The 15,172-nt window shown below is 49.2% G+C and overlaps 1 long non-coding RNA gene across 2 annotated transcripts; it reads right to left on the reverse strand.

The window, feature by feature from the left end:
- Window positions 1–245: 245 nt before the first annotated feature.
- LOC129060963 (uncharacterized) lies at window positions 246–13,141 on the reverse strand. 2 transcript variants are annotated; one of them, XR_010141096.1, is made up of 4 exons: window positions 4,911–13,141; window positions 4,136–4,332; window positions 2,068–4,017; window positions 246–1,063 (listed from the first exon to the last, which is right to left on the reverse strand). It is a non-coding gene; the product is annotated as an uncharacterized LOC129060963 (long non-coding RNA). The 2 variants fall into 2 exon arrangements; XR_010141095.1 differs by having other exon boundaries at window positions 2,068–4,332.
- Window positions 13,142–15,172: the final 2,031 nt, after the last annotated feature.

The following is a 15,172-nucleotide window of genomic DNA, read 5'->3' on the forward strand; positions in this document are numbered from 1 at the left end:
CCCACCACCACTCCCACAAATGAAGCCTGGGGAAGCGTAATAATGGGGACCTGGACCATTGTCTGACCACCTTTGGCCAGAGCTCTGGCTTGCTCTCAACGCCTCCATTATTGCATGCCCCCCAGTTATGGGGTCCCCCTTTGCTCCTATGTCCTTTCCAGGCTTAAGGGGTTTGAATCAATTGTAGTAAGTGAAAAGATAGAGAAAGAAAAACAAATGCCAGCCACAAGAAAAACCCTGAAATATTTCACCTTGAAAGTTTATGCAAATATGCACAACCTCATTAACAATAACTTAAAGTTTGCTGTGACCCAAGGGCACATTCCAGGGGACACCAATGGTCTGGGCATTAGAACTGCACCCAGAATAACACAGGAGGTTAGACATTAATGACCCCTTCAGCCACATTTCCCGTGGTCTTAGGAAACTGGCACTGTGAAGCCTGCCTTCGTGACAGCCTGTCCTCTGACACGCTCTGGAAAAGAGCATGGGCTGCAGTCCACTCTGAGATTCCTCATCTTGACCATGAGGCTAAAACAAGCCAGCCGCTGGAAGTAGGTATCTACCGACGACATACCTAAAGGAGGTCTTCAGCTTGAGTCCCTTTGAAGATAAAAAATTTTTTCAAGAATAATTAAATCTGCTGCACTGTGTAATAGAAACCAAATACAATTTGCTCTCCAAGCTTTTTGGATTTCCAGATCTTTTTCCCTTCTCCATCAGTCCATGTGTTGCAGGTGGAGTTAACTCCACCCCTGACTTCAGGTGGCCATGGAGCCAGGCCTGACCAATCAGAGCGCTGGATTCTCCTGGCCACAGAGATTGGATGAAGGGTGAGTGTCGCCACAATCAGAGCCAATGAAAAGCAGTGAGACTCTTTATGGGACTTCTGGGAGAAGGGTGTGGGCTGTTGCCTTTGGGTTTGTGTAGCTGCTGGCAGCTATATCACCACTGTGGAATGACTTTGGAATGAAGTTAAGATGAAGAACAGTGGAGCTGAGATGATCATTCAAACTGAGACTTGATGACATTAGTTTAGCTCTGGATCTAGTTGTAGCTGGACCTGAAAAAATATATATATATTATTGGACTTTCAGTTAAATGAAGGAGTAAACTCTTTTTTTTTTTTTTTTTTTTTTTTTTTACTAATTTGAGTTGGAGTTTCTGTCATTTTCAATAGAGAGACTTTTAGGGCACATACAAAACCACCCAAGAAGGATGTGGGGACTCATCCAGCAGGCCTGGCATTGAGCGCCACTTCCTCCTGACTAGGACACAGGAGATCAAGCTGTACCAGCGGCTGGGTTACCACATGTCTTTATAAATTACCCAGTCTATTTTGATCACCATGGGATCACCACGACCACCCAGCTGGGTCTGTTTCTCTGAGCACCCAAGAGATTTTTTGCTTTGCTCTCATTCTATTTTTTATATAATTTTTATTAGTATTATTATTTTTGTAAAGTTGGGGTCTGGCTCTGTTGCCCAGGCTGGTCTCAAACTCCTGGCCTCAAGCAATCCTCCCACCTCGGCCTTCTGAAATGCTGAGATTACAGGCATGAGCCAATGCATCCAGCCTACTTTGTTCTCACTCTATGTGAGGCCTCTGTATGTCTCTCCCAGACTGCTCTTGCTTGTCCTGGTGATAATCTCGTGTCCACTTCAGACTGCCTTGGCCTCAACTGGCTGCCACTAGCAACAGATGCTGAGTCTTCAACCACCCACCACCCAGTTCACTGCCCTGAAAGTTCTAGCCTCTGCAATGGGTCACCTCTAACCTGCCATGATGGACACCATGGCAGGCCCCTGGCTGCTGGCTCAGTGTTCAACTAACATGGTAACCAAGGCAGCTGGAGAAGGCAAGACCCTGGCTTCCCAGGGCCACCTAGTGCCACAGGTTGATGTGGCCATTCCCAGGCTGGTGTGTGGCAGGCTCTGCTTTCTATGTGGCCTTCACCTTGCCTGCACCCATGCCCCTCACCAGCTGTATTAGTCTGTTCTCACGCTGCTATGAGGAAATACCTGAGACTGAGTAATTTATAAAGAAAAGAGGTTTAATTGACTCACAGTTCCACATGGCTAGGCAGGTCTCAGGAAACAGAAGGGCAGAAGGAGAAGCAAACATGTCCTTCTTCATAAGCTGGCAAGAGAGAAAACTGCCAGCAGGGGAAATGACAGATGCTTATAAAACCATCAGATTTTGTGAGAACTCACTCACCATCATGAGAAAAGCATGGGGCAAACTGCCCCCAGGATCCCATCACTTCCTGTCGGGTCCCTCCCATGACACATGGGATTATGGGAACTATAATTCAAGATGATATTTGGGTGGGGGCACAGCCAAACCATATCACCAGCCTAAGCCTGGAAGGGACACTACAGCAGACCCAGGCCCAGCCGCTTGCCAGCCGAGCCCCTCTCCTTCCTGCTCCTTATGTTTCCCAGGCTGAAAGGGGTTCCAACTTGTCCTTTGCTTCTCTTGCCTCACTCCCTCTTTCTCCTGGGCTCCAGCCAAGCCAAGAGACTCTCCTCTATGCTATGGAAGAAATCTTTGGGAAGAGTCACCCAGGCTCCATTGCTGAAATGTTAAAGGGGGAGGGACAGAGATGTGGAAATGGGTTTTGAAGACAATAGCCTGGCGTGCATAGCTCTCTTATTGCTGAAGGATCAGATTCTGAATGTCAAGGGCTGAATACGAAGCTGTTCTTCCTCTTTGCATTTCTTAAATAACTTTTCTCATTCCCTCCCACTCACAGACAAGAATGTTTGGGGCACATGAAAGTAATGCTGTCCGAAAGAACTTTCTGCAATGGTGGAAATACCCTCTGTGCCATCCCCACGCTAGCTGTATGTGGCCACTGAGGACTTGAAACATGGCTTGTCGGCTGGAGGAATGGACTTTTTCATGTATTTCATTTCAGGTAACTTATATGAAATTAGCCACATGTGCTAGTGGCTACTACTCTGGGTAGCACAGAACTAGTGTACAGGTGTCTTCAGCAAAGCAAAAGAGAAACACACAATCGTTATTATAAAATCTGCCCATCCCCCTTCACTGCAGGTGGGAAGAGCTGTGCAATTCTGCATCCTCCTGCTAGGACACATGCTGTGGTTGGTCGATTATTTCATACCCAAGACTTCTCCATCATCACCCACAGACACAACAGCAGTATGCAGGTATGCAGTGTTTTTGCAGCACTGCATACCTCCCTGTCTCTGAACATCTCCTGCCAGAGGTTCACATTGTTTCCAAGACCAAGAAATGGATCCGTAATCTAGACCACTGGCTTTCTCATATTTCTCATGTTCCTTGTTTTCCTTTGAGAGTTTCCTCCTTAGCATCAGGGGCCTTCAGGAAAAAGGTCAGTGAACAGCGGGAAACAGTTCCATAGCAGCTCACTCTCTCAAGCCCCAGGAGGTTGCAGAAGGGCAACCTCCCAGTTTGGCTTATTTTCCCTGGGAAGTGTCTGTCGTTCAGGCCTCTTTAAGGAGTCAGTCCGCTGAGCCCCGCTGAGCGCTGGGGCTCCTGTGTGTACTGTGGAGGCTGCATTGCAAGATAATCCCGAAAAGCTGGAGGGCCCCAGAAACCAGGGGAAACCTTCTACCTCATGCCCTAACTCTGAGTTCTAAAACCATGAGGTCCTCATACTGTGCCCCTGGGCTCACCTAGGATAAAAGGAAAGGAACACGAGAGATAGATGTGGAGAGAAAATCACCTTCCACCAGTCTGGAGTGGGGTTCGAAGAAGTGATCACACTGCCAATCCCATGCTGGCTTTGAAGATGAGTAATTGTCAAGAGCAGTGATTAAAAACTTACCTTTGTATGATAAGTTTCTCATACAGTATCTCACTTAAATCCTCTCAAGCCCAAGCCGACAGGATTACCAATGTCCTCAACTGTGAGAAGAGAAAGCCAAGCCAGCAGGGGTCAGTGCACTCTGAAGTCACACACCAGGAATTGGTGGGGCAGGTCGACTGTCTCGGGAGCCCAGAGTGGCGTGGGGTTCAGGGCAGAGCTGCAACCACAGAGTTGAGGGTGTTGGGTGTGACATATGGGAAGGAGGAAGGTGGTGATCACCAGGAAAAACTCTTAAGAGGACATAAGACATATTCTAGGCCCCAGAGAGCACTGACCTTGACTGTACTAAACCGATCAATACCCCTGGCCCGCACACTGCCTGCCAGCCCTGGGTAGAAGCACTTAGGGTCACACCACATTTTTCAGTTTGTCAGGTTCTTTGTACTTGCACAATCGCATTTGATCCTCACAGCCAAAGGGCCGCGAAGTGGGAAGTCACGGTAGTTCTTGAAGCCTCCACGTGGTGGGAGAGCTGCAGTACAGAGAGATTCAGAAACCTGCTTCATGTTAAACAGCCCAAGAGTGACAAGACAAATATTTCATTTATTTTTAATGCTATGTTTTTAGAGAGGGGTGTCTCACTGTCACCCAGGATGGAGTGCAATGGTGTGATCATAGCTTACTGCAGCCTTGAACTCCTGGCAGCAAGCAATCCTCCAGCCTCAGCCTCCTGAGTAGCTAAGACTACAGGCATACACCACCATGCCTGGCTAAAGAGTGAGGATTCTGCAAGGCACAGTGGCTCACAACTGTAATCCCAGCACTTTGAAAGGCCAAGCCAGGAGAATTCCTGGAGGCTAGAATTTCAAGACCAGCCTCAGCAACATAGCAAGACCCCAACTCTATTCAAAAATATTTAAAATTTTTAAAATTAGCCAGGTGTGGTGACATGCACCTGTTGTCCCAGCTACTCAGGAGGTTGAGGTAGGAGGATTGGTTGAGCCTGGGAGGTTGAGGCTGCAGTGAGCTGTGATTGCGCCACTGCACTCTAGCCTGGGTGACACAGCAAGACCCTGTCTCCAAAATAAATAAATAAGTGAGGATTCTAACCTCTGCCTCTGCCTCCCGGTCCATGGCTCTTTTCTGTGTAGGTGAGGCCCACTGTAGCCACTCCAGGGACTGTCTGTCTGTTCCACAGCTCAGCATGTCCGTCACTCTGCCCTGTCTGTCCTCAATTCTCCAGGTATCCCAGCAGGAGGGGGTGGGTGCCTGGACCCTTCTTTAATTGCCACTCCCTGTCTCATCAGTCCTCACCTGGACGTTACTCCTGGAGTGAGTCAAGAGGAGCCTCAAGAACTCCCTCCTTAGAGGAGCCCACGCCGCCCTCCTCTGCGGGGCAGGAGCCAGCCCACACTTCCAGCCTGGGTTGTGTCAGCAAGGACTCCGGCCGGGGCCAGGCCCACCGCCCATCTGCTGGCACATCTCCATTAGTCTCCACAGTCTCTCCCCGCAAGACTGCTCTGCAGAGCTTCACACAGACAGCCTGCTGGGCCCCACAGCTCTGCAGCCAGCCCCGGGGCCAAGAGCCTCCACAAAGATGTCCATGGGAAAGAGCTCCATGCCTGGTCGATTTATGGTCCTGTGATGATGCCCGCCTTCCAAGATGCTTCCTCTCTTCTCTCCTGAGTGGCTCCCAAGCCTGGGAGCCAGTAGGGTGGACAGCGCAGCCCCTTCCCCACGCCTACTGAGGCTGCTTTATCAGGGGAAAGCAAGCCCAGGTGGCTCTGGGCCAACCAAACAGCTACTACCCCGGGAAGCCCCAGCCTGGATGTGCTCCCTCAGCCAGGGTGGTCTAGGAAGAGGCTCAGAGTTCCCAGAAGCCATCTGAGCACACTCTGCATTGGCCCCTGCACACACCAGCCTCTGCCCCGCTGCCCTGGAGCTGCTCCCAGGAGGCAGTGGTGCTTCCTACAGCCACGCCACCCAGGCTTAACCTTCTGAGGGGCTGCCAGCAGAAGGAGAGGGGAGGGACTGGGGCGTGGAGGCAGGAAGGCCTGGGCCCCCTGCCCTGGCTGCCCTCAAGCAAGACCCTCAAGCCTGCATCCCCAGGAATACCTCTGTCCTTGGGTCCTCATCTAAACAAGGAAAACAAAAACTCTTGCCTGGCTGATCTCCTTCATGCATTCATTGAGCACCTACTGTATGCCAGGCACTCTGCTGGGCACTGTGCAGATACTCAAGAACAAACCATCAGGGCCTGCTCTCCTCGAGCTTACTGCCTTGTTCCCAAAGGAAATCACTCATCGTGCTGTCTTGGGGGGCGGTGCCTGGCACACACACAACCACATCTCCATAAACATTTGAGGACTCGGCATAATTAACACATGCCTTTCTGCTCAGGGTTGCTATGAGATGCTAAAGAGACAGTGCAGGATCAGCACTTTGTAAACTATAAAATCATCAGGGACGATTTGATTGAGGCCATGACAGAGCCAGAGCTCTGCCAGGCAGCTCCGAAATGGAAGGGAGAGGTGTGCCCCGTGCCTGCAGGGAGAATTTCGCAGGTCTGATGGGGAGAAGGCACTTCAGCTCTGAAGCAGGGCGAGACCATTCGCAGGCATCCACCCATAGAGGAACCCTGCGACCTTGGGCCAGAGGACTTGCCTGTGGCTAGGTTTGTAAGGCTCACCGCAGTGGTGTCCTTGCAAAGGTGTTCCCCAGACTCTCAGTGGGACTTTGGGCCTCTCAGAAAGACACTAAACTAATTAGGCACATAGGGAGATAGTTAATTCAGGCAGGGGCAATTTTTTCTATTTTAGAAATCATAATTACAATTCTTAAAAATTCAATTTATTGAATTAAAAATGCAATTAATTACAATTCTTAAAAACAAGGCAATTCTGTTCTTCAGCTCTCAGTCTCCCTTTTGCCTAAACTTTTTAACCCCAGGTATAGACATGAGGTCCCCTGGAACTTGGTTCTCATTCCTCTGTACTCAAAGTTCATGTCAGCCCTCCTTCCACTGCCCTGAGCCGAAGGGGTTTATCATTTTCACTAAAGTTCCTTAACATTTCTGAGCTCAGCTATTGTGAAGGCTGGATGTGCTCCTTACCTCCCTTCTAAGCCACACTAACCCAGGGGCTTGCATTCTTTTGTGATGAATTCCTTCCATTTCAGTGAGTCAACTATCTGAGAACTTAAGTACTTTCCTGTTTTCTCTGCCTCAAGCAAATATAAGCGAGACACCTCGGATGAATTGACTGATTGATCAGTTGATTGATTTTTGGCCACTGTCACCTTCTTGTTCCACAGAGCGATTCATTTCTAATGATGAGATCACCACTCTGAAAATACTAATCAGCAGTAAAAGGCCAAAAAAAGGGAATGAGAGTTCCAAGACTGCTTAAGATACTGCTTTGCCAAACACACACACACACACACACACACACACGCACACATGCACCCACATCAGACCTACAAGAAGGTTTCCTTCCTAAGAAAGCCATTTGAGGAGAGCTAAGACTTGGGTTTGCTTTTGTCATATTTTGGGAGCCAATTCTCTAATCTTCTTCAGCCCTGGCTGTATAAGACCTTTTTCTTTCCAAAGTAGGGGGATTTGAGCCAGGGCTCTCAGCTCCCCTGAGTGGCGCATGGGCCTGGACACCTGTACTGCATTTGGCAGAGGCTCCACGGGCATCAACTGATTTCATCTCAATCAATTGGGATTGAAAGGGAATCACCCATAAAGCTGGCTGAAGAGCAGGCACAGCTCCAGCACTACCATGTATTCATTCAATCATTCAATGAACAATCACAGATGCTGAGAGGCTGAGGCAAGAGGATCGCTTGAGCCCTAGGAGGTTGTGGCTGCAGTGATCACACCACTGTGCTCCAGCCTGGCAACAGAGCGAGACCCTGTCTCAAAAAAATAAATTGAATAAATAAATAAACAGTCACAAAGACTGAGAATACACTGGGCCTAGAGGGACTTCTGGTCCTCAAAGAGCTTGCATCCTCATGGCATCTGGTCTGGCCTACTCCCACCTAATCTTTCCCTATTATCAGCTGTCCCTCCACAAAAGAATTGGAAAGCAGAGACTTTCCTCTTGAGGCACCCTGTAAAAGCCAGCATTGCCCCTTTCCCTCGCCAGATCAATACTGCAGTCTTTGTAGCCCTCGGAGAGCCTTCCCAGAAACGTGGGCTCCAGGCTGGCTGCACTTTAGAATCACCAGTGGTGCTTTTAAAGCATACATACAACCAGGCCCTACCAGGAGACGTTCTGGTTTAATAGGCCAGGGCTGGAGCCGGGTTTCTGCCAGAGAATTTCTGTTTTCATTTCTATCTCCCATCAAAATTAGCTGTGTGTGTGTGTGTGTGATTGTGTGTGTGATTGTGTGTGCGTGTGTGTGTGTGTGTGTGTGTGCAGGGGAGGTCTTTCCAGCGTCAGAGGTGGAATCCCCACCTCTCTACCAGCGCTGATTGAGACTGAAACATTCAGACAGTGAAAGGCAGTTGGTGGAGTGGAGAGAAGGCTGGACCAGAAGTCGGGAGATCAGGCTCCTAAGTTTAGCTGCACATTCACCAGTGACATGACTTTGAAAACATCTTTCCACCCCCTGGGCCTCAGTGACTTCAGGTAAGGGCCCTGGGGGTAAGTCATCAGGTGATCAAGATTCATTCCAGCTCTGGCAGTCCATGACTCTGATACAATGACTCAACCCCTTGGGTGGAAAAAAAGGACATTTGCTAATTGCCCCATGATCTGGTTGGGTTTTATCAAGGGAGAAATTTAAATACCATTCTTCAAGGAACATAAAAGGTTAGAGGTTCCTAAGCCAAGGAGACTAGAGGACTCCCTTTTAGAACCTTCTGCACACAACACGGGCTCAGTCACTCTCACACCTGATAGATGGTGTCATAAGACAGCTTGGAGCTCCCTTCCTCGCCCTGAAATGGCACTGCATCTCAGCTTCACCAAGGACCCCTGCTGCACACAAAGGCACATGAAACAATGTGATTGGCACTGCTTGCCTGCCTCTCTATTGTTCTGATCCTTGTCAAGTTTAAGAGATAAGGCTGGAGTACACTGGTGTGATCATAGCTCACTGCAGCCTCAAACTCTGGGCTCAAGTGATTCTCCCGCCTCAGCCTCCCAAGTAGCAGGGACTAAAGGTGTGCACCACCATGCCCATCTAATTTATTTTATTTTATTTTTTGTAGAGACAGGGTTTTTCTATATTGCCCTGGCTGGTCTGGAACTCCTGGCCTGATATAGTTTGATTCTGTGTCTCCACCCAAATCACGTAATAGAGTTCTCACAAAATCTGCTTGTTTGGAAGTGTGTAGCACCTCCTGCTTCTCTCTCTCTCTCTCTCTCTCTCTCAACCCTGCTGGCCATGTAAATATATGTGTTTGCTTACCCTTCACCTTCCACCATGATTGTAAGTTTCCTGAGGCTTCACTAGGAAGGCCTGCAGAACCATGAGCCGATTAAACCTGTTTTCTTTATAAATTATCCAGTCATAGGTATGTCTTTAAAGAAGTATGAGAATGGACTAATACATGGCTTCAAGTCATCTTCCCACCTTGGCCTCCCAAATTATTGGGATTATAGCTGTGAGCCATGGCACCAGGCCTGTATTAGCTTTAGAATGAGCCTACCAAGTCAGAACTTGGAGCTGCCGGAGTAGAAACACGTTTTCTGCTCTGGTTTTGCAGAATCTGGGTCCACCAGATGACAGTCACTACCCAAGATCAGTGGGGGCTGAAGAGCTCTCCAGGCTGATCAGGTGATGAGTGATTGTTTCCAGGAAAGTTAAGATCAGTGGGTTTTTCCCATTGGCTTAGAAAGTCAGCCTGTCAATCTGCTGCTCAGCCTCCAGAGCCCTAACAGAGAGCAGATGGCTTTGCTCCCTAACAGGCTGATAGGAGCAGCTCATCATGCTTGTCCATCATCAGTCTGCTCTCAGATTGAGAATCAGAGCTTGACAGCAAGGCTCAAAGCAGAAGGCAGCCCTGGGGTCAGTCAGTTCCCAGAAGAGCCCTGAAAAACTAGCAGAGGTCTTTGGGGCTGAAGTGACACATGTCTGCAGCCATCTCATGTAACATCACCTCTAATACTTAATTTCTCTGGTCTGTGTGGCCCAAATGGCAACTTCTGAACATGCCCCTGGATACTGACACCCCAAGGGATGGCAGTGTGGCAGCAGCCCTTGTTTACCTGGACTCCTCCTCCTGGAGTTCACTTAGGTTCTTCCTACCTGGGTTCCCCACCCTGCAGTGGCCAGGGAAGGCGTTTGCAGAGCACAGGAAAGGCCAGGATTTGCCAGCCATTCTGAAGCAGCCAGCCAGCAGCAACGAGAGGTGGCAGAGGTCATTTGTCCCCTTTCACCTCTAGCACTGGTCATTGTTGGAGACTTGGCTGTGCCCCCAAAAGTCTATAGCCACCTCTGTCCTTGCAGATGGAGCTATCCTGGTCCAAAAGGAAAAGAGCTTGGTGGAGGAAAGAGCAGATATGGGGGCCCAAGCCAAGAATTGCTGACTCTCCGCTGCAACTCCCTTCTCAGTTCATAACTGCATCTCACTCAGAAGGGCCAGGCAACACAGTTCATGTTCCCAGCACTTTGGGAGACAGAGGCAAGAGGATTGCTTGAGAACAGGAGATCGAGAACAGCCTGGACAATATAGTGAGACTTCGCCTCTACAAAAAAATTAAAACTTAGCCAGGTGCGGTGGCATGTGTCTGTAGTCCCAACTACTTGGGAGGCTAAGGCTGGAGAATTGCTTGAGCCCTGAGTTCAAGGCTGCAGTGAGCTATGATTGCACCACTGCATCCAGTCTGAGCACAAATCTTTATTAAGACCCTGTCTCTGAAAATAAAGGCTTCTATGGCTTTTCAGCAGAATAGATTCCAACTCCCCCAAGCCCATCAAAGCTTCTCAAATCTGGCCCCAATGGACCACCCCAATGTGTCTCCCATCCCTTGGTGTGGACACAGCCTTGGTGAGCACACTTCCTGAGCCCTGTCCACTTCCCAGTCCAGGCCAGTGCTCACATCTCCCTGTCCTTCTGGCCCTCACCCCCATCCATCACATGCACGAATGCTGCTCCCCTGTCCCCTACACCCATCAAATCCAAGCCATTCTCCAAGCAGCACCTAAAGACCCAGCTCTTCCAAGAGTGCTCCCTAACCACTCTAGCAGACATCGTTCCCCCTTTGCTCTGAAATACTCTATTCTTGCCATTTGCTATCCTTATTAGAGGAACTTCAAGTCCTGATGTAGCCCATGATTCAAGGTTTTATGACTTCCACTAGTCATTTGCACTGAAGAGGAGAAACCCCTGAATAACAGACTCCAGACTTAGTGTTCCAAGAGTCTAAGCCACTTTCCACTCCAGAATTGCTGCACTGGGGCAGGATGGAGTGGAGCAGGGTGGGAGCTGGTATAGTGCGAACGTTCCTGCTTGAAAGCGCGTGACCTTTGTAGATATTGCCTTCAGCCTTGCCCTGGTTCTATGACACTGAGTCGCCCAACTTGTTTCTGGGTCTATTTCTAATCTGTGCCCCCGGACAACTCAGGAGAGTGTCATTCACTTAGACTGCAAGTGACTGTCACCCCCTAGATTGCTCAGTACACAACCTGCACAACCACACGTAGCAGTTCTGTGCAACACCTGGAAGTCTGTCTTTGTGTAGCTATCTATCTATGGCCCTCAGCAACAAAAGGAGATCACAAAGAGGATGAGTTCAGTTGAAAATGCAGCCTGTGGCCTGGAGAGGGACAGCCTATGCTCCCTGGCATTCTCTGGTTCGAGTGCCAGGAACCAGGCTGAACCACCACCTGGCATCTTGTCATGCCCTCGCTCCCTCTCCATGATGAGGAAGCCCTGGGCAAGACCTTGGGCCAAGCCAAGGGTTGACCCACATTGCTGTTGCCTGGGATTCTGACAGTCATCACCATTTATTTGAAACTTTTGGCTAAAATTCTTAGAAGCTCCTGAATTTCAAGTGACTTCCCAACATCACAGTCCCTCTTCATTCTCTTCATTTTCTATTCCCCAGGGAGCACACTGACCTCATGGGCTACCCACATGCTTGTGGGGAGCCCGTCATGGAGGGGACTGAGCCTGAGTCATTCTATTAAGAGTTTCCAAACCGTGCGTCAGCATGGGCCACTCTGCAGCAAGCAGGAAATTATCAGTAGAAGTGGAAGTGACAGGGCGTTTAGTAAACATTCAACCAAGGGAGCTTAAAAGGTCTTGGAGCATTGTTAAACAAACATTTAGGATGACTGAGAGGGCAGAATATGAAATGGAAAAGAAAGTGTAAACACGTTCTGTGGGTGGGAGAGGCTTTGTCATTCTTCCATCTTCTGGTCACAGGGCTAGGAGGATGCTAGGCATCATCTGAATGAAGCTGTTACTTGAAATAAAATTACCCTTTCCAAGATGGAGAACCAATCAACAGACATTCAGAGGAAAGGAACTGGGTCTATTTGTTCATCTTGATAGTCAGGTTTGACTCTGATACTCATGTCCTGAGATGCTAGGCCAGGTCTAAGAGGGTCCCAGGGCACACCTGGCTCAGGACCTCACCCTCCGAGATGCCCAACAGGCAAACCAGTGCTGGGACCAAACAGCCTCACCTGAGTTCCAAGTAGCTTATGTGAGCCTCAGAACAACCCCAGGATGCAGGCATTCTCACCAGGGGTAGACTGATGCTAAGAGAGATGAAGGGCACAGAGGGAGTGGCAGAACCACAGTGGGGACTTGGGGACTCCAATCCGTGGGCTTCAGAGTCCCCATCTTCAGCAGCACCCTGCATTTCCATGAAGTGCCATGAGGGCCCCCGCCAAGCTCCTCCCAGGGCACCACAAAAAGGAGCAAAGACTGGGAGACACAGAGGCAGTGGAGGGCCAGGCCCACAGCGATGGAGTGATGACCAGAACGTGGGTGGTGACGACAAGAACGTGGGTGGTGGAGATCCAGACCTCGGCAGTGTCCCAGCGCACAGCATTTGCTGGCCCTTCTTTGCTCTAGAAGGTTCTCTGCTGCTAATTTGTAGGAGGTTCATTTCTTACATGTCTCCAATCAGTCCAGGGAAAGGGCAGAGAGGAATCAGCCTGGGAGCAGGCCTGGGTCAAACAGGGGGCTTTGGAGGGAAGCCAGCCTACCCATTCTGGCAGTGTCACACTTAACAAAGAATCTGGAAGCCTTTCTCCTGTTCTGCCACGGTGGCTCAAGTTGGCTAGTAATCTTCTCAGGGCTTTATTTATTCCCGATTTCCTACAAATGCAGAAGACATGAACACAAGGTTAGTGGGCATGTCTTCTAAGGATGATCGCCCACCCAAAACACACACATGCACACACAAACACACATACGGACACACACAGACACACGGACACAAAAACACATTTGCATACATGCACACATGCAAGCACACACATGCACACATGCACAGAATGCACACATATGCACACACACTCACACACACAGACACATGGGCACAGAATACATGCAAACACAATGCACACACATATGTGTAAACAGACATGCACACACAAGCATGCACGTGCACACACATGTACACACAAGCACACACATAGACACATGGACATACAAACGTGTATGCATACACACATGCAAGTACACATGTGCACACATGCACAGAATGCGCACACAGACACGGGCACACAAACACAAGTGCATTGAACACACAAGCAAACACACATGCACACACAAACATGCACATGCACACATACACAATGCACACATATGCACACGTGCACACACGAGCATGCACACATGAAAACACACACATATGCATACACACATACATGTACCACCCCCTTCCCGAAATAACTGGGACGACAAAACACCAGGGATTGCCACAGTCCACCTCTCCACAAGAGAGCCTCAGCTGGGCTGTGCCTTCTACTCTGGCACCTGGAGTTCATAAGAACTTAACAAAGCGAAGCAAAGCCAGGCAAGGCAAGTAAATAAACAATGATTCAAGAAGTGCAAGAAAAACAGCAGCAGAGCCAGATGCATCTAGCATCTTTTCCAGAGCTTCCACAACAGGCTATGACCTTGCCTGTGTTTGCAGGCTTATTCCATATCTCTGGTTCCTTAACTATCCCCATCCTCAAAGCTGCCCCAAGGCTCCCCATTATGCAAGCTGGAAGTAGGGGCCAACACCCCAACTGCTCTCCATTAGACTTGCACAGTCTGCCAGTATCTCGCTTGTTGCTCCCTCTCAGTTTTCTTTCTCCTGACCCCAGGTACTCTGGCATCTCAGAGTCTGTGTCACCCTGGCTTTCCTAAGTGCTCCCATCCTTCCAGGACCTGCTCCACCTTCCTCTTTAGGAAGACTCCCTCGCCCACTCCAGGCCAAAGAGACTCCTCCTTCCCCTGAATCCCTCCAGCATTTTCAAGCCTAGAGCTTGGCTTCCTCCCTTTATGCCAAGCCAATTAGTCCTGACTCCTCACTTAGGCCCTAAATCCTTGGGATCAGAGACCACAGTGCTGTTTCTTTGCCACCTGGCACATCACGAGGGCTTGTTAGCTGGCCGGGAGGGGAACATCTGTCCTTTTTGTGATCCATCCAGGCCAGCAGTAATCACGGCAACTGGGCTGGCAGCTGCTGGCTCTGGCTGGACAGGCTGGTCCAAGGCCCAAGTGAACATACTCCAGAGACCTGGGAACTTCAGCAAAGCCTCGGCACCTACCCAGATCTGCAACAGGCTCAATCTGTACCTCAGACATCAAACTTGGACCTCATTTCTGCTGTATTGAACTCGATCAGTGACACAAAGAAAGGGGAAAGAAAGAATGTTAAAATGGCCTTCACAGTTCCATATTGAATCAGTTATGAACTTCCACAAACAAGGTTCAATCTTCTCCAAATGGAAGTTACTTTGATAGTATAGTACAGTGACTCAAAAGAACATTTACTGTTTGTATGATTGCAACTGCTGGCAGGGCCTCTCTGAAGCCTCACACATGTGCATTTGCTTACATGGGCTAGGATTTTTAGCTCTCTTTTTGTTGTAACATAATTATACATTTTATGTGTGAGCCTCTTTCCATGTGGGTATTTTTCAAAATGCTGTAGGAGTTCCCATGTTGGATGGAGTTCCCAAAAACATTGACAGGGAGAAGCGAGACGAAGCAGAAGGTCCACAGTGAGGTCCTTTGTGCACATGTAAGACTGTGGTCTCCCGGTTCTGATCTGCAAGAGAGACTCCAGGCTTTAGAACAAGATGTGGGTGTCAACTCCAGGTCTGCCACCTAGATCTATGTGCCCTTAGACCAGTGGCTGACTCTCTGAGAGAGATCCTCTATTTTTATATCTGTAAAAAAGGAGTAT

The sequence above is a fragment of the Pongo abelii genome, chromosome 7 (genome assembly GCF_028885655.2).
Source record: "Pongo abelii isolate AG06213 chromosome 7, NHGRI_mPonAbe1-v2.0_pri, whole genome shotgun sequence".
NCBI lineage: Eukaryota > Metazoa > Chordata > Mammalia > Primates > Hominidae > Pongo > Pongo abelii.